General features: G+C 29.3%; 1 protein-coding gene across 1 annotated transcript in view; it reads right to left on the reverse strand.

The window, feature by feature from the left end:
* LOC107437764 (5-hydroxytryptamine receptor) overlaps positions 1-27,501 on the reverse strand; it is a 237,571-nt gene that overhangs the window by 99,396 nt on the left and 110,674 nt on the right. The window contains exon 2 of the mRNA XM_043045163.2: positions 6,818-6,894. The gene's annotated coding sequence lies outside the window, so the exon portion shown is untranslated. The remainder of the gene's footprint in view (positions 1-6,817; positions 6,895-27,501) is intronic.

The following is a 27,501-nucleotide window of genomic DNA, read 5'->3' on the forward strand; positions in this document are numbered from 1 at the left end:
TATATATATATATAAAGGTATTTCTATCAATTCTTCTAAGATCTGCAAAATTTTCATACAATTTTAAGGGTTTAGCTTTGGAACGTTTCTTTGTTAGCATCGAAGGTAAATTATCAATTATTAAATTTTAATAATCTTCTCATTGCTTTCTTAAATGTATTATGAATTTTAAAATAATACATAAATTTATGTTTTCCACGCACCATTAGTTCCTTTGAAGTAATGGAAATATAAAAGCGGATTAGTATTAATGTTCATAGTTAGTACATAAATGCTTTAAGAAACATCGTGGATATAAATTTTTTTCCACAGTATAATTATCGATTATATAACACAGCAGAATTAAATAAAAATAAGTAAATCCGCATATATAAGAAATGTGACCGAAGCTCTACATTGTAGAGTATATATTCTTCATCATCTAAACTTTTTCGAGAAACCTAACCATTTAATTATTTTGCCTCTTAATTAAGCATTTTTTTTCAGTGAAAATATATTTTCTAAGCTCTTTGCAGTCATTTTATACATTTTTATTTCTATTGTTTCATATTTACTAAAATGAGACCTGACAAGCCAATCCACTAAAGCATTTATATCATTCTTCATATTTAAAAACTACATTCCTTTCATTTATTTAGTTTCGCTTCATTTTTTTATGAAATAACAATGAAAAAATCAATCACAATTAAAAGAAACAATTTAAAATTCTTAAATAAATTCATTCTGGGCGTTAATAAACCAATTAAGTATCATGAAATTACATCAAGGAATTTCAAACGAGTATAACTCTATTTAATTTATAATAAAGTAATAATTTCATAATGCAATAATAAAAATTCAAAATAGGGCCATAATAATTTCATTTTAAAATAATTATAAAATAGCGCTAATAATTTCACAGTAAAACTAGAATTTCTGAATAATTTCGTAATATTCCAAATTGTATGAATAATAATTTCAAAATAAAATAATTATGTTGTGGTTGCAGTAGTTCATATACGTCGCACTAGCGCTGAGCAATGGGCTATCAGCGACGGTCTGGGAAACATCCCTGAAGATGATCCGAAGGCATGCCATCACAAATTTGATCCTCAGCAGAGGGGATGGCAGCCCCGCTTCAGTAGCCCAACGATCTGCACACGAAGTTCAGCACTTCACGGTAGAACAGTTTAATGAGGACCAATACCTCACACCCTCAGTCCCTACGCAGACTGATCCAAGTGGTCACCCACACGCACACTGACAGCAGCCAGTGATGCCTGACTTCGGTGATCTGCTGGGAACCATGTCTTAACAATCAGTCCACTGCGGGATAAATAATTATGAAAGATACTTCTGAGAGAGATGCACAAACACAAATTTGAAAGCATTTCGTTTAAGAATTTTATTCTCAAACGCTTTAGCTTAACTAACTAAAACATTTAATACTCTTAAATATATTTATTTTAAACATAAACAGACCATTCTTGTGTCGGAAATATAATAGCTTCAAGGAATTTCAAACAAATATATCGTTAATAATTTTCTTCTCTGTGCGCAAAATATGTCTTTATTATATACAATTAAAACTGAAGACTTTTCCTTAATTTCTATGGACGATGAAGTCAAACGCGTAGAAATAATGATCACAATATCATACATTACTAAGCTTTTCAGTTTTGTGCAAGCATAGTTATTCAAACAAAAGCTTCCTTCATCACTGAGATAATGAAATCTCTGCCTAAAGAACGTTCGTAAACTCTTAATTCTGACTTGATAACCTGAGGGCCATTTAAATTAAATAAATTCTGAATCTATGAGCTCTCAAACTATAGAATGAAGACTAGAGATAAGAACTTTGAAATTTCATATAAATATAGCGTAATTCTAGTAATAAATGTAAATAATTAAGATAATAAATGACTTTCTGTGTCTTTAGAGTAATTATTTTCCTAATATATGGAAAAGATTATGTCTATGCTTTCGGCTTTATTTACTTTGGGAATAATGAACTCAAATTTAAATAAAATTTGGTTCTTTGAATTGATTAATAATTAAAAGCTAACATGACTCGTAAATTTCGAAGTTTACAATTGAGTTAATCAAACTATCTAAAGTAAACGAGTTGCTATCTAAAATTAACAAACTTCTAATGCATCGCAATAATATTATATATGTATTTCAGTTAATTTATTTTCTGTTTCTTTACTTATTTTAGTTGCTTAGTTCACTCCTACTGCTATTTAAAAATATTCACCAGTTTTTTGGCAAATAAATAGAGTCTTTTTAACAAACAAGCTCTCTCATTTTAACAACAACAGTTCCTTTATTTTGACAAAAAATATTTTAAAATAACTATGTCAGCATTAGAGGTTGCTAGCCGAAAGCAGAATCCGCATGACCATTCAACATTGACATTCGAACCCAGATCACCCCATTAGAATGCGGACTCTCAATCTCCGGAGCCACGGCAGACATAGAGCTTGTTTACAAAAAAAAATCTTAAACTATCCTTATCTTAAAAGCTATTTAACTTACCGAAAAATTATAAATACAGATAATAATCATGTACCATGAAGTACAATTAGAATCATGTACAGTTCGACAATGAATTCCGATAGCAATATTATTTATGCGATGTTCAAAGCCGTGAACTAAAAGTAAGAGAAAATGTGGAAAATAATCCTAAAATGATTTGAAAAAAAGGAAAAATTATCTTATAGTAAGTAAAACTTATCATAGCAAAAACTGGAATTTGAATTGATAGTTAAAAGAGGTTTATTATTACTGAGAAAAAGAACTGTTTAGTAAAAAACATTTTTAAACAGTTAAGTATAAGGAGAAAGTTTGTAAAAAAAACAGACATTTTTTTGCAACACGAGAGTTACAATTAAAAACCAAAATAAAATCTGTATTTATCGTTAGACAGTTTTTACTGCAGCTATTAAGTTAAAGAATTTACTGCAGCTTATTAAAGTGCAGCTCATCTTCCCCTTTGGAAATTCATAAAATTGATTATACCCGAAATTTTATAAATTCTGTGCTTGTTTTTCTTCGCCGAATTTACTTCAGCAACTCCAAAAGCTTCAGCTTTACTTTAGTTAATTTGTCTTCTATGTTTAATTTCTATTTTTAACCAACCGTTTCATCTAAGTTCTCCATTTTTAACTAGAAATTTTATTTAAAAATATAGGCAATCCTGTCTGAAACCGCTTTGCCAGTTTAGTATTCAAATACTGAAAAGACTATATTTTGTCTTTTCAAATGCTTAAAATTAATTTTCCTCTCCAAGTCACTTGTCTTCCAAGTCAAACCTTCTACTTTTCTAAGTTCCTCAAACCACCTTCTTTATGATCACTTCCTTGACCTCATGTTGTCATGAAGGGTTCATATGTATCTGTTATTCAATCTATATGTCTAACCCAATGCAACTTAAGGTGTTTAATTCTACAAATGCTATCTAAAACATTTGTTTGTTGATATACCCTCGCAGTCTCTTATCGTAAAAGAGAATAAACAGCTTCCCGTATTTTTTGTTGTTCTAAAGCTTTATATAGATTTCCTAGTGAGATCTCAAATCTCTACTTCATAACTAAGTGCTACTTATACACAGCTTATAGACACAGAACTTATACACAGGGGCATATTGCTTTTTAATATTATGATATTCCCCTTCCTCAAAAGAAAACTCCATCGCATTTTTTCCCGTCAATTTTATATAAGACTTTTTTTTTATTTATTGTTCTTTTTTTAAATTTATATTTCATTCATATTGTTCATTTAGTAAAAGTAACCCTGCTAATACCAAATAGCGTCTCTGATGCCGACCGGCTTGTGTAGGGGTTATGGAACTGCTCTTGCATCAGAAAGGTTCTGGGCTTGAATGCCGGGCAAGGCATGGATGTTCTTTCCTTCTCCGTACTATCTGTCCTCACTGGACCTCACAAGAGCGACGTTGGCCAACCTAATATGGTGCCCCTGAAGAGAAGCCAACAAAATCGCCCTGTATATGCCAGCATTGACGGATGTTAACACAGGTGGGCATTGGAAGAAAAAAAAGTTTCTTTGATTGATAGAAAAATGAATTGATTATATTATATCCTCCATTTTATTCAATCGTTTCAATTCTATTAATTCCTTAATCAAACATTAAAGCAATTTTATATAATGTAATCATTAAACTGAAATCATTTTAGACAGACGGCTGGGGTTAATTTGGCTCTACTCGTTTTTCATTGCTCTGTAATTCAAAAAATAACTCACTGAAAATATTGATTATTTAAGATTTTTCATATTTTGAGCAGTTTAAAATCATTCAGGTGTTAGCCTTACAAAGCCTTAAGTGTTCCTCGTAAGGTATTTTAATAGGTACCCTATAACTTCAGGTAGGTTTTGGTATAAGGTACTTCTTAGTAGGTATAAGATAACTCAATCTGATTAAAAAACAAGAGTATTTCAATGTATTTTATATTATTATATATAGAAAAAGGAAACTCAGTTATCTAAGAAACTAATGAATTAGTATAATTGACATTGTTCCGTTTAAACAAAAATCTTCGTTAATCAAATCGAATAAAATAGTATAAAATTTTGAATACCGAGTCTCTAATATATGTCTTATTAAATTAATTATGATAATGTTTTAAGATTTAGGATCAACCTACAAACAATCTGGGGAGAGCCAGACTAACCCTTTTTGACTTTCTAGGCATACAGTAAAATTTAGTCTTTCTAGTGGTAATCATTAAATTGAAAGTGATTTGAATTATAAACATTTTTAATCAAAAAATATCTATATACTTAAATTTTTTGTTCTCGCCTTTTAAGTGAAACATTTATATCACTTTGTTTTACAATTTTCACAAATTTAGTTACAGTTTGTTGTTGTTTTTAATTTTTTTTTCTTCACTTTTCCAATATTTTATTTGTTAGTCAGAAATAATTAATCAAACAAATACGAAATATAGTGAATAAACTTCATCGATATTTTATTGCTCCATGTAATGGGATGGGTACTAATACACTGGTGTGCAAAACTTAAGCAACAAGTGGTTTTTCGGCCACAGCTCCCCAACAAAGTATAAGATAGCCATGAAATTGCAGTATAATATGCACGCAACTCAGTAGAAAGATTATTTGTATGCAAATTTTAGAAACAAAACGTCGTAGGTGATGTAAGTGTACGTAAACCTTGTGGGTCGGCGGGCGCAGGTCAAAGCTGTGACTAAAGGATGAAGAGCACCGTAGTTAAAGGCATTCGCTGCAAGTGCAAGTGATTTGTTTTGTGAAACATGTCTCCAAGAAATCATTTAGACGACTTTACTCGAGGAAGAATGATTGGGAAGCTTGAGGAGGGGCGTAGTGTGACCAGTGTCACCGAAGAGTTCGGTATCAAGAAAAGTGTTGTTTCTCGTGCTTGGAATGCCTTTAAAACTACTGGTACAGCTGTTCGGAAGGTTGGTGGTGACCATCCAAGAAAACAACACCAATAGATGACCGTTACATTGTCCTCCAGGCGAAAAGAAACCGTTTTCAGTCAGCGAGCGCCATATCTCAGCAACTGTGCTCAGCCACAGGACGACAAGTATCAAGATTTAAAGTGGCCAGACGCCTCCACAAAGGTGGCTTATTTGCTAGACGTCCTGAACGCTGCATACCTTTGAAAGTTAGCCATCGGCGGCACAATTTAGAGTGGTGCAGAGAGCACGAAAACTGGACAGCTCATCAATGGAGTCGCGTCCTCTTCACAGATGAGAGTCGTTTTAGTGCTACAAGCGATTCTCAACGTCAGTTGATCTGGAGAGAGGTTGAAGCTCGATTTCATCCCAATAACATCGCGGAAAGAGATCGTTACGGGTGGTCCTGGAGTTGCCGTCTGGGGTGGCATTATGTTGAACGGGCGGACTGAGCTTCAGATATTCGACCGAGGTTCTGTAACTGGAGACCGCTACTGCAATGAGGTAATCCTACCCCATGTGCGTCTGTTCCGAGGGGCCATTGGACCAGACTTCATTTTTATGGATGACAATGCCCGGCCACACCGTACTGCTAATGTTCAAGAGCTACTGGAAAGTGAAGATATCACACGAATGGATTGGCCAGCTTACTCTCCAGATCTAAATCCCATAGAGCATGTGTGGGATGCATTAGGGAGACGTCTTGCGACACGACAGTATCCTCCTGGTAACACCCATCAGCTGAAAGATGCGTTAAAGGAGGAATGGAGACGTTTACCCCAAGAACTCCTGGATAATCTGGTGCTTAGCATGGAGAGACGATGCCAAGCAACAATTACAGTAAGGGGAGGGCATATCCCATACTAGGGAACATCTGCCAGTTGTACTTACGCTTCTTCAGGCAATCATGTGTAACGCCACTATATGTCAAATAAAGCCTTTTTTTGTTCCATACCCTACTTTAAGCTTTATATTCATTTCTGCGCCATTATTCTTTTACCATCGTTTAAGTACAAAATAATGTACATCATATTCAAATTTCATGTCAATCGGATGATTTCTTGTAGAGTTATGACAGAAAATGCTCTTGTTGCTTAAGTTTTGCACACCAGTGTAGAAACACTAACATAAATTTTCAATGAATGTATTTATGTAGAACCTATTTAAATTTGTTCAAAATATGAAACAGTAAAACTACAATCTTGTTGTCCACTCATCAACCGAAGCACTTGAATGAAAAGTTTGAAATCAACAATACTTTACTATGTTTAAATCGCATTGTACACACTTAAGAAATCTTAAAAAAATTAAGGCGAAACTGAAACAGAAATATATATTTTTTAAATCTTTTAAGAATAATAATTAAAAAAAGCTCTACTTACACTGCACTATAAATGTTTCTCAATAAGCATGTTAGAGTTTTTCTTAAATCCAGCCATTTTTAAGGTCAATCTTAATACTGAAAAACAAGCAAAAAAATTTATTTAGCAAAATTATATATATATATGTATATATAAGTTCAAAATGTGGACACAACAAGGGAAAAATTACCGAAGAATGAAAAAAGGGGAAAAAAGAAAAATAATAATAAAAGAAAAAAAATAAAAATAAAAATAAAAACCCGGAAAAAAAGGGAAAAAAATTTTTAACATTTTTTGTCCTTTTTTTATGGTTTTTTTTAGTGCAGCTTTAGCGCTTGATAATATCCACTATTAACTTACTTTCGTTTTCTTTTTGTTTCCGTTTTTAATTCGGTTTTCTCATTTCGTGTGTTTAGGGCATTGCTCTTCGAGCTTAATTTTTGGATTTCAGCAATAATAATAATTTGGCGCCTGTTAAAATCAATGCAAAACCAGCAAATCCTGTTTTTTTTAAAACAATTATTAATTTTCTAAAATTATTAGAATTATCAAACTTATTAATTACAAACCTTTAAATTATTCTGTATAATATTATTACCCCGCGCACATCAATTTTCGGGCCCATCCAACGTAATTAACAAATTAGACGCGCTTCGGTATTGCAGTAAGAACGTGCCATAAGATATCACTTTTTTTATGATTCTGTTTTCATATTTTGTAATCTGGCAATCTTTTTACGAAAATATTTTTAATTATTCTTGAAAGATTCCGGTACGCGTAAGTTCATTTTAATTCGCTCCTCACTATGTAGATTTCCTTTCGTGTACTGTTCTCTAATCTCTTTACATTTTATTTTCTGTTTTTTGCTTGATATATTTGTTTGTTTTTTCGTAAATATTTTTTACTTAATGTGTTCCAATTTCGTTTAAATTTTTTTAAGTGCTCCTCACACTATTGTATTGATAAAGATTGCTTTGGCTATATTAATACAATATTAGAAAGCACTTCTTTTTGAGGATATAATCGTGTGGGCTGATGAAGAGATTATATAATCTCTTTGTTTTGTTTTCCGGTTTTTTAAGTTTTTTTTTCTTTTTCTTTAGACAGTACAAAATTATATTTTTTTAAATTTTTTATCGATTTTCCTCTCTTGTCCGTATTTTCTCAATATTTTAGCTTATATATATATATATTATTTCGTACGGAACTAGATTTTTTTTCTCTATATACCAAGATATTACATTTGCTACTTCGACACAAAAATACGATGCGCCGTAAGTCATGCTTGAAAGCCACATAAAAAAACAATTTTTTAAGAATAAAGATTTATTTATTTTGTAAATTTACTTTAATTTATATATTATTAAATTTAAAGAAATGAAAGTTCTGTATTTTTAAGTTGAATTTTGTTATATATTTTTATTTTTATTTTTAGAAAACTTTACTTTCATTAACTGATTAACAAATAAAACTTATATACTCAAATTAACATTTTTAAAAAAACATATTCAGTTTTAAATACTTAAAACAGAAATTTNTTAATTTATATGTTATTAAATTTAAAGAAATGAAAGTTCTGTAGTTTTAAGTTGAATTTTGTTATATATTTTTATTTTTATTTTTAGAAAACTTTACTTTCATTAACTGATTAACAAATAAAACTTATATACTCAAATTAACATTTTTAAAAAAACATATTCAGTTTTAAATACTTAAAACAGAAATTTAAAGCTTAAACTATGAACAAATGCTGGAATTTCTCTTAACAAATTTTTAATGACTATAGGGTTATAGACAAGAAAAATAATGCAAAATCGATTCAGTAAACCCATACTTTTTCAAGAATACTTTACACATCGAGGTGATAAAAGTTCAGATCATAGTAACTGAAACCTTTTAAGTTTTCTTTCCTTTCTAGCACCAGAAAGGCTTCTTTCTACAAAATTACGCTTGACCGCATTTGATAAAAAAAATATATCTATATATATATAAACTTAACCTTTTCAAAAGAGAGCCTTTGAGTTGAATTTTTTTTTCTCTTTCCAAACAATTTTATTAAGAACCATATCTTTTTCTAAAGTAATACTAGTTACTTTAATTAGTTTAAAAACTTTAACATATTCAAGCAGATAGTCAACTTTATTTACATTACAAAAACTGAAAAGCAAATATTTAATTCAGGTATTTTTTATATAATTATGCTTCAAAAGTTTTAATTCATTCTTTACATAGTTTTGAACCTTGTACTGTAGTATCAACAACGATAAAAAATTTTACACAAAATAATCGATTCAAAACTTTGTGGGGTGTTCGCCTAATTTAAAATATTTATTTTTTTAATTCTAAAAAGCTGTAAAACTTTAAAAATATCTGAAATTTCAAAATAAAATTTAAATATTCTTACATACATATCTACACATAATAAAATAATGATTTAATGAAATATTTTATTAAATTAATGAAATATAGAGAAAATTGAAAATTAAATGATACACAAGTACGATTGATTTTATACCTTTTCATTAACAGCTTAATTACCCTTTTTATTTCATTAAAAATAGAATTTTTTCAAAACTCAATAAATTAGTAGTTATGATTTTTTTTTAAAAAAGGGGTCTGTTTTATTAAAATTTCACTCTTCAGATATTAAATAGAGAATAATTTTTTGAAAGTCAATACAATTTCTCTTTTCACAAAGACAAATACCTAAACTGTAGCGAAAATGTATTGCCAAAAATTTTAAAAAATGCCTAGCACTAAAAAGAAATTAATTTTTTTAAAAACTTTCCTGCAATAAATTGCAAATTCAGTCGGAAAAAAAATTTACGAAATTTCAATTCAGTAGATACAGTAGATGTTCGGAAATTAGATTTTTCTAATAATATAAAGAGCTGTAAAATATGTAGGTGATTTATAAAGAGTCAGAAAATAAATATATAATTAATAAAGCTTAAATAAATGAATTTTCTTTATTTCTTACTTTACGTCATTATATTATAAAAAAACAAGTTTTAGATTTTCATCTCATCAACATAAATATTAAAACAAATCATTCTGCGTAAGGCTAGTGCTCGCAGCTATTTTTAATTTATTTCATTTACCGTAATTTTGAATTATTTAGTTTTATATAAACACGTTTCAAACATAACTATAAACGAAATAATTCTGTGACGTAGCCCTCACGTGCCATCTACGTTGACCCTTGAGCTTTCATAATTTAACCAAAAAAAGACTAATTTTAAATAAATTTCTTTTTTTATTTTACAGAATAATAAGCTATCGTATGTCACTAATATTATCTTTTACATAGCTGGAAAAAGAACTCCGTAAATCATTCAGAATCAAATTACGGTAAATAGTACTAGCACCCTGTTGTCGGTACTTTTTACAGTGAAATCAGTTTTTACCTTAAAATGTATAGGCAATACCAAATAAAAACAGTAACGAACATCTGACATGCCATAATTTTAACAGTAATATTTACTGCAAAATCCCTGAATCACTGTAAATAAATAAATGATATTGTAAAAATGATGGTAAAAAATTTCACGATAAAAGCAAATGTAACGGTGAAATAGATTTTACAGATCTTGCAACACTTGGTGTCAGTTTTTTTTTCTTACCATAGTTTGATTCGGATTTTGTGTGTATGCAGCTAAATATTTGTCTGATGCTGAACCTTAATCATTGTCGAATGGATTAATTTATTGTTTTTATTATTTTCAAGATCGGTGGCTGAAATTGCTCCTTGATATGATCCAAAAAATTCTGAATCAAATTACGGTATATGTAGCATCATCCGTAAAATATTACGTCGCAATTTTTTTCAGTATAATCACTGAATCACTCTAATTAAATAAATATTAAGCAACTTTTACAGTTATATATATTTAATTGGAGTGATTTAATGATGTTACTCTAATTATCAAATAAAAAATTGCGGTGCATCAGATTTTTTCCCCGTTAACAATGGATTTCACGCTAAAAAGTGGTGACACCCTGAGTGCCGGTACTTTCTACGGTAATTTTATCCGGAATATTTTACATTGCCGTCTTTACCTAAATCTCAGGACGCTAATGCAAACGGTTCTGGACCGCACTGACATATGCACGCGCAAATATTTAATTTTTATTGTTATAGATTTTCCTTCAGTGGAATTATCTTTTGTGCTTGGCTGTAATAACGAAGAAAACAAAGTGAATGAAAAAGAGTATTTATTTAAAAAAATGAAACAAGAAGCGGTTTTGCGTACTATAGCAGCAGTTTTTCTAATACAACTACGGAAGTTGGCCATTTTAACTTTTTATGTGTTCTTTACGCGATGCTTTTTACGTTATTTTAATTTAACTCCGTTATTTAAAAGATGTGTTTGAAAATAATTAGTTTATTTTATGATACTTTTGCACGTCATCTCAGGTACATTAAGGATCTCAAATTGGGAATTTCAACAAAATATTATTTTTTTTTCAAAAAGGATTAATCATTCTTAAGCAGTCTTTTGTAGTAGCAAATAATCTAAATTCAAGGAAGCAATAGCTTTATCCGTCATTTCAATGTAACTGCGTTACTTCCTTCTTATTAGTAGTTTCGTTTTATTTTTAATTGTTCAAAAATATATTTAAGTTTTTCTCTGCAATGTTTAATTTTTATTATTCTCATATAAAATTTGATATAAACACTATACGAAGAAAAGAATTGCTGGTAAATTTTCCGTTATGAATGATTATGACATTTGGGGAGAAAATACATAATTCTGGTTAATAAAAACTTGAACTATACTCGGAATATAAACCATTCAGTTGGTAATTCTTCCATTTATATGGTATCGGTTTACCGAAAATTCTGGTTTCCTAAATTATAGTAATTATTAACACATGTTAGGTAAAAAATACAGAATTGGAAGTAAATTTCACCAAATAAGTGCTTTTTACACCATGCTGTTACGTATCGTGAGAAAAATAAGCATATATACCACTTTTACCGTATTATATAATTTATTATAAACCATATTTTATTGTTAATTTCGCTAAAAATCATTAACAACGAGCTTCGGTAAAAACTAGTACTCTTTTTGATGTTCCCATAGAGCCAGAAACATGTTAAAGTTTACCATATTCTTATAGTTTCGCGTATAATTTTTTCTCAGTGTAAATGTGAAATAAAGATTATAAAATATGTTATAAATGTTTTCTTGTACAATGCCCATTGTTTAATCGCTTAGAAAAAATACTTTTAATCATCGAAATTAAAATTAATATGATAGAAGATTTCTTCTGAATTCATAGTACTCATTTTTGAACTATATAATCTCTAAATTGATTTACGTACTACACGAATTTCTTTGACGACGTAATTAAAAATTACGAATTCAAAAATTAAAAATAGTTACGTAACACGTTTCTAAAATGCTTAATAAAGACTCTATTATGTCGACATTTATGAATACTTATGAAGAGAATTTACTACTTTAAAATCATCGTAGCAAGGTATATAACTTGACACTGTCAGGGAGTTTATCGATTTCACCCCTACCACTCAGAAAATCAATAAATAAAAGGGTTAATCCATCAATTACACTACATCAATATCTTTAAGTGAATGCTGATTTATTTATAGGTGGTCTGGGAGAACTAAGCGAGAATTTAAAGAGAAAAGCAATCTGTTAGAGTGATACTATTTCCATACTACCGCAACAAATCGATGCAGTGTTTAACTTTTTAAACTCATCTTATAGTTAATTTAATTTTTTATGAGGCTTAAATTAAATTTTCATTTTGGTGAAATGATTTAAATGCAAGCACTGGTTTTAAACCAAGAATAGTTCGAAACAAAAGTCTTGTTTGGAAAATTAGTTGAAGTGGTTCGTATTGAAAAGCTGAAATAGCATAATGTTACATTTCCTACCGTTTTTAAGTTTTCTTTTGGAAAATAGACTTACAAATTATGTAAAATTTTATAATACTTTAATATTCATTTTAAAAGAATTAAAATTATTAAACTTTAAAATTAAATGAATAATAAAAATAAATTGTTTATAAATATATATCGCAATAAAAACTTACTTATCGTTTTTTTACACGTTAAAGATTCGTAATTTTCCCTAAGTCAAAATTAATTTACAGAAATATCGATTTCCTAAATTGCATCATGTTTAGACTCCATGTACGCTGAGTGGCCAAATTATTATGACCACCCCTTCAATACACTTTGGACCACCTTTAGCCCTTAATACTACTTAAATTCTTCTTAGCATAGATTCTAAGACATGTTGGTAGTTGGTAAGAGACGTTTGACCTTATATCCGATGAACTTCACTTTTCTATTCCATCAGATTAGATGGCACTGGATCCAGATGTCTGATATTCTGTTCAATCTCATCCCAATAATTCTCAATTGGATTGAGATCTGGAGATTGTGCGAGCCATCGAAGCAATGTAAAGTCACCGTCATGTTCTTCAAACCATCTGACTACAATATGAGCTGCATGATATGAATCATTGTCTTGCAAAAAGTATCCATCTCCTGCAGGGTACATAAACATAGCCGAATATACTTGATGAGCGGTAACACTTAAATTCCCTTTGGCTTGCATACGTTGCATCACAGCAATCAATGGACCCAAGAAATGCCAAGAAAAATTTCCCCAAACCATAACTTTGCTTTCAACAACTTGAAATACTGTGGCAATACAATTGGGATCCATGATTTCGTGCTGTTTTTGCCATATCCGAACCCTGCCACCTGCATGGCGAAATTGAAACCACGATTCATCGGGCCACTTGACCCTTTTCCAGTTATCTACTGTCCAATTATTAAGCTCAATTGAAAAAACTGAAGACGTATGATCTCGTTCAAGGCTGACAGCACAATCATTCGAACAGGTCATCGGCTCCCATTGTCTATATGATGCAATGTGTGGCACATAGTTCGTTAAGAGAAGTTTGCAGTTGCACCTTCATTAAGCTTCCTCGCTATTTGACGTACTGTTGCTCTTTTGTTGGACTGGACAACTCTGGCAAGTCTCCTTTCGGCTCCAGCATTCAGTATCATGCGGCGACCACAAGCCTGATGTTGTGACCTGGTTTTCTGCTTGGTAGTCCACTCTCCGAACACATTAATAACTGCTACTCTTGAACACTTCAGAAGATAAACCGTTTGCTGATACTGGTTCCGACGCTTCAAGCGCCTACAATCTTCCAGCGTTTAAACTCAGTTAGGTCACGATTTTTGCCCATATCTCCGCGAGTAACACAGTGCAATTGATGATACACTTGTCTTGCATTCCCTTTTCGTAGCTATCTCGCCCTCTAGCGGCAACACTGTGACGCAATATCTCATTTTTCATAAAACTGTAAAACTCTCAACTATATGACAAAAATGTTTCTTTAATTTGGAACCTCATCGCGGTGCATTGTGAGAGATTGACTAAAATGACAAAACTAGAATAAGGACTAGACGATCGAAACTAGAATGACAACATAAGTCGACACAACTCAAAAAACACGCGTTTTGGACTAAGAACAGGTGTAAATACGAAAATACACATTCTTTCAGCAGCAATACTAGCACAACTCATACATCAACTTCAAGGTAATCTTCTTTTAAGCAAACTAAAGCATTTCTAATTCATTTTGCTTAGCAATAAAAACTTTGAACCCACTTATCTCAAAACTTGATATTTTTGAGTTGTGCCGCTATTGCAGCCCATGAGCGATATCGTCAAAAGTTTTGGGAGATTGGAGAATCCATTTCTTGCAGGGAAATAATATTGAAGTAGGTTAAGTTGCCAAGTTTCTATTGTTTGTTTGTTTTTTAAACTATATAAACTTTACAGATATTAGAGATACTATTGCCGCGTTGAAATCTTGTACGTGATATACGCTGAAATCTTGTTTTCAATTTCATAAAACTCTGAATTTAATCTTTTGAACTTAGTATATTATCCTCAAATATTTCAATTTCACTATCATATCAAACGTTCCTTTCCTTTACCTGAAATTTTCAATTTTCGAAAACTGATATTGGATAAAACCGTGATTCATTCTTTAAATTTCAAAATAAATTTTCTTGCCAAACGGACTAAAAATCAAACATATTTTTTTTTATTTGTCATACCTCTTTTTTTTATAATCTATGTGAATAGAGATGAAAGCTTTTATATAAAAGAGAAAAAGTCAACCAATGAAAAGTTAGTAAAATGAATGGAAATGGGAAAATATATTTCTCATTATAGCAAAGAGACTGACTTCATTTCTTCTTTTCTGTATTTTTGAAGCTGAGATTGTAACCAAAGAATTTTGTATAGAGATATTTTAAACTCAAATATTTATAAAATAGTAGTTGGAATTTTTTTTAAACCATTCATTTTCGTATAGTAAAACCGACTATTATATCTAGTGAATAAACATACTTTTTTCAACATGAAAGACACATTGTAATTTGGAATATATATAATAAATATATCATTGAATTGTGACTCGTGTATTACAGGGGTTTTCATCCCTACCTTGTATGTATTTTAAGATTCCCTATAAATTGTAATTTGGAATATATGTAATAAATATATCATTGAATTGTAACTCGTGTAATGCAGGGGTTTTCATACACCCCTACCTTTTATGTATTTTAAGATTCCCTACAAACTGTAATTTGGAATATATATATTAAATATCTCATTGAATTGTGAATCGTGTAATGCTGGGGTTTTCATATACTCCTACCTTGTATGTATTTTAAGATTCCCTATAAATTGTAATTCGGAATATATGTACTAAATATATCATTGAATTGTGACTCGTGTAATGCAGGGGTTTTCATACACCCCTACCTTGTATGTATTTTAAGATTCCCTACAAACTGTAATTTGGAATATATATATTAAATATCTCATTGAATTGTGAATCGTGTAATGCAGGAGTTTTCATATACCCCTACTTTGTATGTATTTTAAGATTCCCTATAAATTTGACGTGATAAAAGCTATTCGGATTAAGTAATTTTCAATAAATGTTTAAGTGAGAATAATCAAAATGCACTCAAATTCTGACTAAATATTCAAAGAAATGACAAGAGTAATGAAGAGGAAACCAGAAAAAAAAATTTCAGCAGTTGCTCAAAGCATTTTGTAGGCAAATTGTTATAGGAACCATTTCCAAGAAATACTTCCAGAGTAGGAAACATTTCAGACCTACCAAACATTAAAATGTTTCGAGCTGATTTTAATCTACTGTTTTCTCTGATTTGATACAAAAGCTTCTTTTTCCACGTAAATATTTATTTACAACTCTTAATAGAATTTTTTTTTTTTGCAAAATAGGAATTAATCCTGGAACTATCATTTTCTTTTTATATTCCCCAGGAAAAAGTTTGACAAAATAGTTAACTAAATACCAATTCAAAAAAAAATCATACAAGGAAAAAGTCTTGGAAAATAAAAATAATGACTAAATATTTTTACCTCTTACTTTGTTTCTGTACATACACTCCAAAAAATTTCGATTTACAGTTGCCACCATTTTTGGCGTTGAGGAAAACAAAAAATTTTTACAGTTCATGTAGTTCTTTTTCTATGTACTTTTTCACCTTTATTGTTTTATTTATTTATCTTTTTAGTTTGCTTACTGACAGCACATATTTTCATGCTCATCAAAACTAATTTATGGCTTCATTGCGAAAACATTTCGTTTAAAAAAAGGCTCCTTCTTAGTAATTTATCTGCACTAATTCTTTCAAGCAGCTGTTACTTTATTTATTTCACATATTTTTTTGCACGATAACTACAGTTCTGCACTTAAAAATTTTTTTAGTTTACTTCCACACCGAAAATTGAGGTAAATATACACTAAAATTTCTGACGGTTAACAAAATAAAGATTGTAAGAATAATGAATTGAACAAGTATCTCATCAATTATAAAAGCCTATTCAGGCAAAAAGGGATCTTATCAAATACTAAAATACTCATAGAATTGAAAAATATTAATCAGATTTTTAATAACAATGACTTGTTTTTGAATAGCCTAAAAATAATATTTTATATGTAATATTGCATATTATGTATATATCGATTATGTATAATAAATTTTTTAATGTATCGATTATGTATAATACATCTTTTAATAAATCAATCATGCATAATACATCTCTTAATGTATTGATTATGCATACTATGTTTCTAATGTGTCGATTATGGGTCATACATTATTTAATGTATCGATTATGTATATTACATAACTTGTATATAATGACTTGTTTTTGAATAGCCTAAAAATATTATTGCAAATGTAATACTGTAGAGTATGTGTATATCGATTGTATATAATACATCTTTTAATGTATCGATTATGTATAATACATCTCTTAATGTATCAATTATGTACAATATATCTTTTAATGATTTAATGTATTGATTATACATAATATGTCTTTTAATATATCGTTTATGTGTAATACATTATTTATAGTATCGATTATGTATAATACATAACTTGTATATACGAACTTGTTTCTGAATAGCCTAAAATAATATTATATATGTAATACTGCATATTATCTACACATTGATTGTGTATAATACATCTTTTAATGTATCGAATATGTGTAATATATCTTTTAATGTATTAATTATTTATAGTACATCTTTTACGTATATTTCATAATACATATATGTCTCTGTAGATGTATATTATGAATATTGTGCAGTAGTGTTGCAAATGAATGATTAGTCTAAGTTTCCTTAAAATTACGAAACTCAAAATTCTCGAAAACGAGAAAAAAATTGGTCATTCAAAAAAGAAAAGAAATTATTAACTTATTTTTTTCATAAAACTAATTAAAAAAGTTTTTTTTTTTAAAAAAACTTATAAAATTTTTTTTTATGAATTCTTGTAAAAACAGTTATATAACGTCACATTTTTTAATCATTCAGCTTCTTTTGCAATATTTCGAAAAAATGAAAGCTATCAAAAATGTATAGGTATTGAAAATCTTTCATAGATTTAATTTTCTGATTAAATTTGTTTTATAATAATCTTTTAAATTTAATCTTCTCCCCTAAGTACTGCTAAATTGCTTTTACTTCGAAAGAAAATATATATATATATATCGTTCTTTAAACTCCGAATAAATTCCAGTTAATTCTATTCAACATAAATTCAACAGTTAAGTGCTGTTATAAAACCAAATATAAATAGGTTTCAGGAAAGTTTCTCAGAATTGCAGTAATTTCTTTTGAATTTAAAGAAGCCTTAAGAATGCCTTCCGGATTATTTACAAAAGACAATCGAGATGAAGGAGATCGAAAAGATAAAATCCATGCTCTTAAAAGAAGTTGAATCTTATTCCCTGAAATAAGTGAAGTCTTTGATATAAAGTAAACATTTAACTTAGCAAAAAAAAGTTAACTTTAAAATCTTGAAACCAATTAGATAAAGAAGAAAGTTTTTTAGAGACTAATCAAGTTATACGAGAAAAATATCTCCTCGATTGTCCGAGTTTATTTATTTAAAGCTGCTTTCAAATTTCTTCTTTCATTTCAACAAGCAATAAAGTAAAATATTAATTAAAAAGTCAATTATTAATGATAGTATTATCAATATTTAGTATTGCTTTGATATGTTTGCTTTAGTTTTGATCGCAAACAGATTTTTTATCATATTTAACAAATATTTAAACAATTTTTTTCTTTTTTAAAGAAGAAGTAAAAAAAATTCTTAATAAAAGAACGTTATAATATGATTTTAATGAAAAATATATAATTTAATCCAAATGTTCAAAATATTTTTTTAGAATTGTAATTCCCAATTTTTATCCGGGAAGTAATATCCCATCACATAATAAGCCTATTTTCCTCTACTANAAAAGTACGTTATAATATGATTTAATGAAAAATATATAATTTAATCCAAATGTTCAAAATATTTTTTTAGAATTGTGATTCACAATTTTTATTCTGGAAGTAATATCCCATCACATAATAAGCCTATTTTCCTCTACTACAGCAAACGATAATTTATAGAATATTTTCTGGAGTTACCGGTTTTTAATAAAATCATGAAAACAAAACTAAAGATTTTGGGTGATTGAAAATAAATAGTTTTATTTTTTCCGCATATTTTTAAAACAATAACTTTGGAAAAATGTAAGGTAGGTAAGCATATAACATTTAAGCTAGAGAGAATTGCTCGATTTCTCTTTTCTTGAAACAATTTCTAGAAAAAAAACGGTTAAATAACAAATTTCATTGTTATTTTAAGACATTCAACCGGAACAGTCAGATAATTATAGAAAAGATGGTTTAAAAACTGTTAACTGTGAGAAAAATCGCTTATTAACAGTTTTACCAGAATTGAACTGTCAAACATAATTTCATCCAAGCCAACTAGTCTCACAACCAATAAGAATCGAGCGTACGTTCTTCAAATGCTTAAAGCTAAGCCATGTAATAAAAATTGCGAATTCTTAATTTTGTTTTCAGCATCTGATAATTACAAAAACAGGCTATTAATAATTTCATAGTGATATGTTGAAAAGGAAAAACCTTGCGACTGTACTTAGCTCTTTGCAGCTGGTACATACTTTAGCTCAGAGAGCTAATCAGAGAATCTCATGACTGGCAGGACAGGCACTCAAATCCTAGAGTTTGCAACACAATATTTTCTCCGTACCATTAACAAAAGCAGAATTTTCAGTGATCTGCAATCCTCAATTGGTGATTCTCGACTACTGGAATATGAAACTCTTCTTAACTCATAAATGAGGGTACCACAGAACAGCGTGTTACAAAAAAGTCTCGTATTTCCCATTTCTCATCATAGATTACACCATTAGATTAATTAAGCCAGATTCCGTACATCACCAGACAGAGCATAACTATACCACAATCAAACTCTAGTGTCCATTACATAAGGAGAAGCCTTACATAACCTAACTCCAAAGTTCAGCTAAGTTTTATTTTTAAGTTTTTGAAACCATGGTAGTAGTAAATAGTTATAAAAGCTTATAGTTTTGTAATTCCGGTTTCGTAAACACGCAATCTTCACGATTAGGATTTGCTCTAATTCCAGGTTTTTTTTAAATAGTTGTGCTGCAGTGTGTATTTGAAAGAACAAGCTGATTGCTGCGAGACTGTGATAAAGTAATGGAGTAATGTGGTTATGTAACAAAAACAAAGAGAAAGAAACCCATAAACACATTTTTTAAACACTGTAAAAGAACCAGTTACTTTTAATTTTAGAATAGATAAAGTGAAAAAATTGTTTTCTACTTTTTAATATTTCTGGTTCTCGAAAATTTTAAAACATTTTTCACATTTTGAAAATATTTTTGAGTGATTATATTTTAATCTGCATTATTATAAATTTTACATGAAGACAATTATTATAGTTTATTTAATTCTGCCGTTTCTAACAAACCTTAAAATAAGGAAAATATTTTTATTTAATTATTTTTAAATCCTACACTTCATTCATAGACTATATAAAGTCTGTAAAATAAAAATAAAAGCTATAATTTAATTCAGAACTTTGACATTCAATTGTTCCTTTTTTGTAAAACCCAGTAAAATATTTGCTCAGCTGTCTAATAGACATTTTTGCACTTCTCTAGATTTTTTTTGTTTTTAACCGTGATGGAATATCTTCCGTCATCGTATCCAAGTTGAATATTTATTTCGGATTTTGTCTTTCTTATAAGATTGAATATACGTGATTTTTCTCGCACCCGAAAGATTACATGTAAGTGCAGATAACGCAATACCATATCTTGCTACATTATCAGCAAAAAGAAGAATATAGATTTTAACGATGAGTATTACTCTCACCTTAGCGTGACATGATAAAAAATCTGGTTATATGAGCTAGAGTTCGTATTCCACGGAATATTCGAGTTCATATATTCTTCTAAAATAAGACAAATACAAAAATAAATAAAATAAATACAAAAATAGGTTTTAGATCCTAAATGTAATTATTTAATATAAATACGTCTCGAAAGCAATATGGTTTTACTAACAAATTCACTACATATTTGTTTTACTAACGAATGTGTAATATAAGTTATAATAAATAACCAATAAGCTTTATAAGTTATTTAAACATTAAAAGCAAATTTTATTACTGCGAATAGCGTAACGTTGCAAATCATATAAGCAGCAACGTTAATCAAATTATTTAACTTAAGCAGTAGGCTTAATAATTTGGAAAGAAAAATGTTTCTTATTCTATAAATAAAAAATTGCAAAATATCCAGTTGTATCACGCAACTGAGTTAATGAGCGTTTCAGTTTCTAATCAAAAAAGTTTTCTAATCAGTTTCTAATCAAAATTAATTTTCACTTATGCAATTTCATGATATGAATCATTGGAAAACTGTTAAGGAAATCATGTTTTATCTCAAACTTTATTTTAATAATAATGTAAGCATTTAACATAAATAATCATTTTAAAATAAAATAAATCTTTATGAAAAAGAGAAAAAAAAGACTGAGCAGTATAGAATGAATCAGGGTAAGACGAACATTAGGAGAAAAAGAGCACACTGATCTAATTTCGATTTGACATTAAGCAGTTGGTGGCAACAAGGTAGTCGAAATAATTAAATAAGTTACACATCTGACTACCAAGGCAAAAAAGTAGGTGGAAAAAAACGGATTGCTTCAGACACGAAATTGCAAAAAAAAAAAACGGAAGCCCCATTCATTTTACTAAATTCTAATAACATACATAATGTAAAACAATGCAACAGTGAAACACAACATTCGAAATGCAGTTTCAAATATTATTTGGTGCGTAAGCAAGCGGAGACACAACTAGAATTTTACATTCTTATCGTAGTCCATGTGTTAGTTATCTATTTATGAAGTATTGCAAACAAAAATACTGGTAGGGGAGGATGAGCACGATGTAATCAGCATAGGATGAGCATTGCTAGTCTCATCACAAAAGTTTCTAAATTATAAAATAAACTCCTGATACCAACAGAAAGTGTTACAATAGAAGATCTTTATCTCTTTAGGCAGATCTTTTGTTCTATTTTGTTTAAAAATAATAAGCATTGAATTTATGTGAACTATGATCCTCCAAAATTATAATATTTCAATTTTGACAAAATGAATAATATTATTTCCAGTATCAAAAGTAATTGGCTAGTTACGACTAATTTTTTGTCGCCATTTCGTCTGGTGCTACAGGCTGTTTTGACTCATTTTTTGTCCCCATTCTTGACTTGTATTAAAAAAAGGTCTAAAAAATGAACAGGGAGATAAATGGATCGAATTTTAAATCTGTAGTTTTTATTACTTCTATTAATCGTGTGCTGAGAACAAAGGTAACGCAAGTGCTTAGTTGTGATTTATGTGAGTATTTACACTACGCTATCATTTAAACCTTTAGAAATACCTTTATACTTCAGTCTGTTTGGTACGTAAGTTAAATCAATTATTAAACAATTCGAAAAGTACAAGCCTTGTATAAAGCAGGATCACTGTTTTCTTTTTAATATGCAGTTTTTTAAGGAAATTATTTGCATTTGTGTTGTAAACTAGCATCTTTCTTCCACCAACGAGCACACTAATTCAAAATATATATTCTATGCTTACTATACCAAATTCTCTAAAGGTACTATATCCTTTATAGTATAGTATTTCTTACGCGCAAGGGTCAAAAGTCAATTTATATAAATTCTGATCTCTTTATCTCTACATTTATTGGAAGAATCGAGGTAAAAAATAGGAGGAAAAAAAACATTATTAGAACTCAAAACACATCAGGTGAAAGGATATTAAGAAAAAGATATAAATAAAGCACACAATAAAAAATTCCGAATCAAATTGCGGTAAAAATTTCTGGCACACAGAGTGCCGGAACGTTTTCCTGTAACATCAATTTTTACCGGAACATGTTATGGAATAAAAAATCTGATTCATAGTAATTTTTTTCAAAATAATAACTGTAAAATCACAGAATCACTCTAATTAAATCAATAATAATGTAAAAATTGCGGTATAATAGTTTACGGTAAAAATGGATTTCGTGGATCATGCATTAAAAGTGCCTGCACTTTATACTGTTAATTTGATCCGGAATTTTTTACAGTGCATAACAAATGGAATGCACACTGTTTCAATCGGAATCATAAAATTTCCACAATTTTAATATTAAAACAGAAATTATCCACTGAAGCATTTTTTTAAAATTGTTATAAATTTAGAAACTCATATAAAATAGAAATTCTAGATCGAAAAAAAATAGTTCACGTTTATGAATAAGTAAATCTGTATTTCTATTGTACTTTTACTCTATTACCTGTAAATCTTGTGAGTACATTGATTCGGGTAGCATGATTAATTTCAAAACTATCATTCCAATATGGAATTATTTAGTGCAATGAACTAAGCATAATATGATCAATTTATCCTTTAATAAATTTACATCGTTGACCTTTACATTTTCATAATTTATAAGTTCTTATTTTAACATGCTTCTTGGAATGCGGATGGCTCAAAGTTCAAATCTGCCTCGAAAAGCACTTAGGTTGCATAAACGTATGTTAACAGCAAAACAATCATTTATAAATCTTCAAAAAAGCAAATTTTTTCTAAACTTAAACGAAAATTTTCGAAGAATTAATTCCACTTAAAGTTCGTTAAGAAATTCAATACATTTTTTAACTATTATTAACTATAGAGGTAGAGGCTGTCAATTAACAGCTAAGCACGTAATTTCCTAACGTCAGTAGATAGAAAAAAAGTCTCACAATTATCATGAAACATGTGTAAAACTAACGAGCCGAAGGGCAATGATTTAAGCGTTCCATATAGGACATATAAACCACCAATCCTTCAACATTCTGCCTTCTACTGTAATATAATGCCCTCCAGAGGGATCTCCTTCTCTGAGTATTGTGACAAAGATGCAGTTCGATAATTCTCAGGACGTAATTATTCTAACTTCCCTGATGAAACTCGGATGGTTTAACATGTATCTTCTATGGAAAACAGAGAACTTGAAGTGCTGGAAATTACATCTTGACCAGAAATCTCTGAGGATTACCCAGTGTCTTGAAATCTCTGCGGGGCAGATTGAATTCTAGATTCCAGACGGACATAAGATTGAATTGGTTAATTGCAAGGGAATAGATATGACGTATACATTCATGAGGTGATTTGCTGTGAATGATTGAAACGATGAAACAGTTCCATCATCAAGAAACGTCAAATGTTTCAGATGAAGATATACTTTTTAAAAAAAGCACCCAATGCTTTATTTAAGATAATATTTATGAACCTTAAATATTAACAGTTATATTACAAGAACTATACATTTATTTTATTTTATAACCGTCGTTGAACAGCCGACCCAATTTCTTGGACTTATGACTACTGATGTTCAACTACGTAGCCTTGTAATTTTGAACACAATTCAGAAGACAAGGGAACTCATGCATCAAGTAGTGGAAAAATTTGCCTTCGTGGAGGACTTTTTGAAGGAACTAACCCGCATTCGCGTTACATGAAGAAGAAGACACGAGAACCTCCCACGGTTAGTCTGACGGCTAGGGGATTTTAACCCATGATCTATCTAGCACTAAGGATATTTCACGTCAGCACAGTGGTCCGTGCAAGCTGGAAGCGGAATTCGTGCCGACAAGCCATCGCTGGGATTCAAACCCGGTTCACCTCGTTGGAAGGTGACTGCTCTATCCCCTGAGCCATCGCGGCTCACTACATTTGCTTGAAATTTTTAGGATAAATAATAACCACTTGAGAAAAAAGTTCTGAGTCGCAAACTTGTGTTACCCTTTCATATGCATTTATTGCAGAATTGCTCAGTGTAGAATGGTTGAGTGAATAAAAAGGCCGTATTTAACAATAATCAAATTTAATAATGTAAAACTATAAATCAACCAAATATGACGGTACGGTATTTATTAGGCTTCCCGATAAGCCTATATTGCCTGCCACACAAGTGACACATATTCAAAATTATTATGCATGATTGCAGCGACCTCTGCTAGTTAGGCAGAAATTCCGAACAACATTTACATGGTAACACACTTCACAAAGTAATGTTCTGTAGTAGAAAAGTAGTTTTTTAATTTGATTTTTAATGGTCGCCATAGACTACTTCTATTTAAAATTTCAAAATGCAGGAGATATTATTCTATAAGTAAATATCTATTCAAAATGTATTTTTGATTTACAATTTTTTAAATAGAATGGCGAATCTCTAATTAGTTTAAGGAACAAATGGCTCCATGGGGTAAGAGTGCACATGAATATATAGCTCGGGCTACTGTGGACATATTCATACTATTGTGATAATAATGTGGATTAACTTGCAAATACTTCACTTTTTAAATTTTTTTTTACTGAAATTGTTCTAAAGCTTTTAATTTATTTAAAGAAACATTAATTTAGTTTTAGAAAAAAACATTTTCAGGCCTTAATTCAGAAAGTTTGATTTATTTCTGAACCACAGAAAATTTGGAATAAATACTTGTTTCAAGTTTTATTTATTGATAATGTTAATTACTGTTGAAATTTAATTTTTTCATATCAACTGTAAATTATTTACTTCCAAAATTCTATAAATAGTTTTCTTATATGATTAATATGAACAACCTCTCTCTTATATATTTTGATTTTTCAAACTTCTGGACAAAATAAATTCAAATTTTCACTTGAGTTTCTTCCAAAGAAATATTAAAATTATGCTTCTATATATAGTACATAAGCCTAATTTTAACATTTCTTAGGAAGAAAACTATTAAACAGCTTTTTTGTATTTATTGGCATGTAGTTTAGCTGTAAATAATTATATTATAATATTTTGTATGCAGGAATAAAATAAGATTATTAATTCAGAGCTGCTTCTTTATGTTACTAATAATTATCTTTGTTTTATTTTACTTGTTTTTAGCAACTATCAATAGAATAATTATACAAGTTTTAGAATTGTCTACATAATCTCTCCCAAAAATTAAAGACTGTTAATAATTATGAGACACAATTATCCTACTTATAATTCTAAACAAACATGAAAGTTAAAATCTTAATAAAAAAAATTACTACTGTAATTACTTTCTGTTTTGTAAATTTATAAAAATTCTTCAAACTAGTCATCTCTCTCAAGTATCAAATTGAAAAGATTTTATTTTCGGAGTGTCAACTGTATTACGTTTAGCATATTCAGCACTGATTTCTTAATTTAATAGATAAAATTTTTATTCTGGAGGCACATTGCTTTTTATACCACCGATAATAATACAAATGTATTTTTTTAATTTGCCCAACTAGTTTCAACCTTTTTATTAAATATTAATGTAAAATTTTAAAAAACCGGTTTATTTGCTTCATTATGCGCAAAAATGTATAAAACTAGCAAAAATAATTATCATTATTTTTGTTTTATTTTTAATACGGTCATTTTTAGGTAAAATTAGAGCATTTTTTGCATATACGCTAAGCACTGCAAAAACATTTCTAGCAATTAAAACAAAACAAAAAATCCTTTGAGGATTTTATTTAGAATACTATCAACTCTGTTTTGAACAATCATCTTGAAAGCAGGTGCATATGTACTAAGTTAGGGATCAATGTAGTTAAAAAAGCAAATTTTTAAAAATTTCCTCTCTTATCTTTACAAAAAAATGCATACAAAATGAAATTCTATTTTTTTTCATAATCATCTGAGTGCAGTTCAAAGTTCAAAACATGTCTCCTAAGTAGTTCAATCATAAGCAAGCAGTAATCATAAACAGTCATAAAAAATTGCTGGCAATTATTTTCAAAACAACATAGGAAATGAAACAACATAGTTTAAGATGGTGTAAAGTGTGAAAAAATCTTATTTTGACATGAACGCATTTAAAGACTGAAAATTAGACTACCCTCTGTAATCACCTTGCACAAAAACTACTATGACTTTGCAAAAAAAGTGGAGTAAAATCAAAAATAAAGTATTTTTAGAATGCTAAGAGTGCAGGAATTTCAAATTTATAATAATTCCTAAACAATTGTCAGATACCTACTTAATCTGGACCCACTTCTTGTAGATAGGCCTTAGAACATTGATATACCATTAGCCTTTTTAAATAGGACTCATGTCCCGTCAGTATTCAATGGTTACAGATGATAACAGAATGATTAACATTTAAAAGCATGCAAATTATGAATTAAAACAACGTAAAAGAATATTGAAAAATGATTATATTATGACGCTCCTTTTTTAGATATTTCTTAGTTGTTTTCCTCTTAAAATCATGCAACAATTTCACAAATATGAGATCTCTTCAAAACAATACCACCATGACAGTTTTAAAAGTGCTGCAACCCATCGGAATATCAAAAGGTGGGCTAAGTGTTAAAATGGGATCTACTTGGAATGTCTTATGGGACATATGTGTCTCTTCAGGTTAAACGATATTAGAACAAAATAATTAATTATTTTTGAATAATTGAAAGAACTAATATATTAACTAATGTGTAATTTTAAGTAAATTAATTTTAAATAGATGCAAATTTTCTTCAGTCTACAAAAATATTCAAAAAAGGAAGTGCTGAAAGAATTCACCCTTTTCCAAATATTTCAGATTATTAGATAATATATTTGGTGCTATTTTGGCAGGAATTACATTTACAAAACATGTATTTCACATTTTGTAATATTTAAAATTGCACATTACAAAAACTTTTATATATTAAATCTC

The sequence above is a fragment of the Parasteatoda tepidariorum genome, chromosome 2 (assembly GCF_043381705.1).
Source record: "Parasteatoda tepidariorum isolate YZ-2023 chromosome 2, CAS_Ptep_4.0, whole genome shotgun sequence".
In the NCBI taxonomy this organism is placed as follows: domain Eukaryota; kingdom Metazoa; phylum Arthropoda; class Arachnida; order Araneae; family Theridiidae; genus Parasteatoda; species Parasteatoda tepidariorum.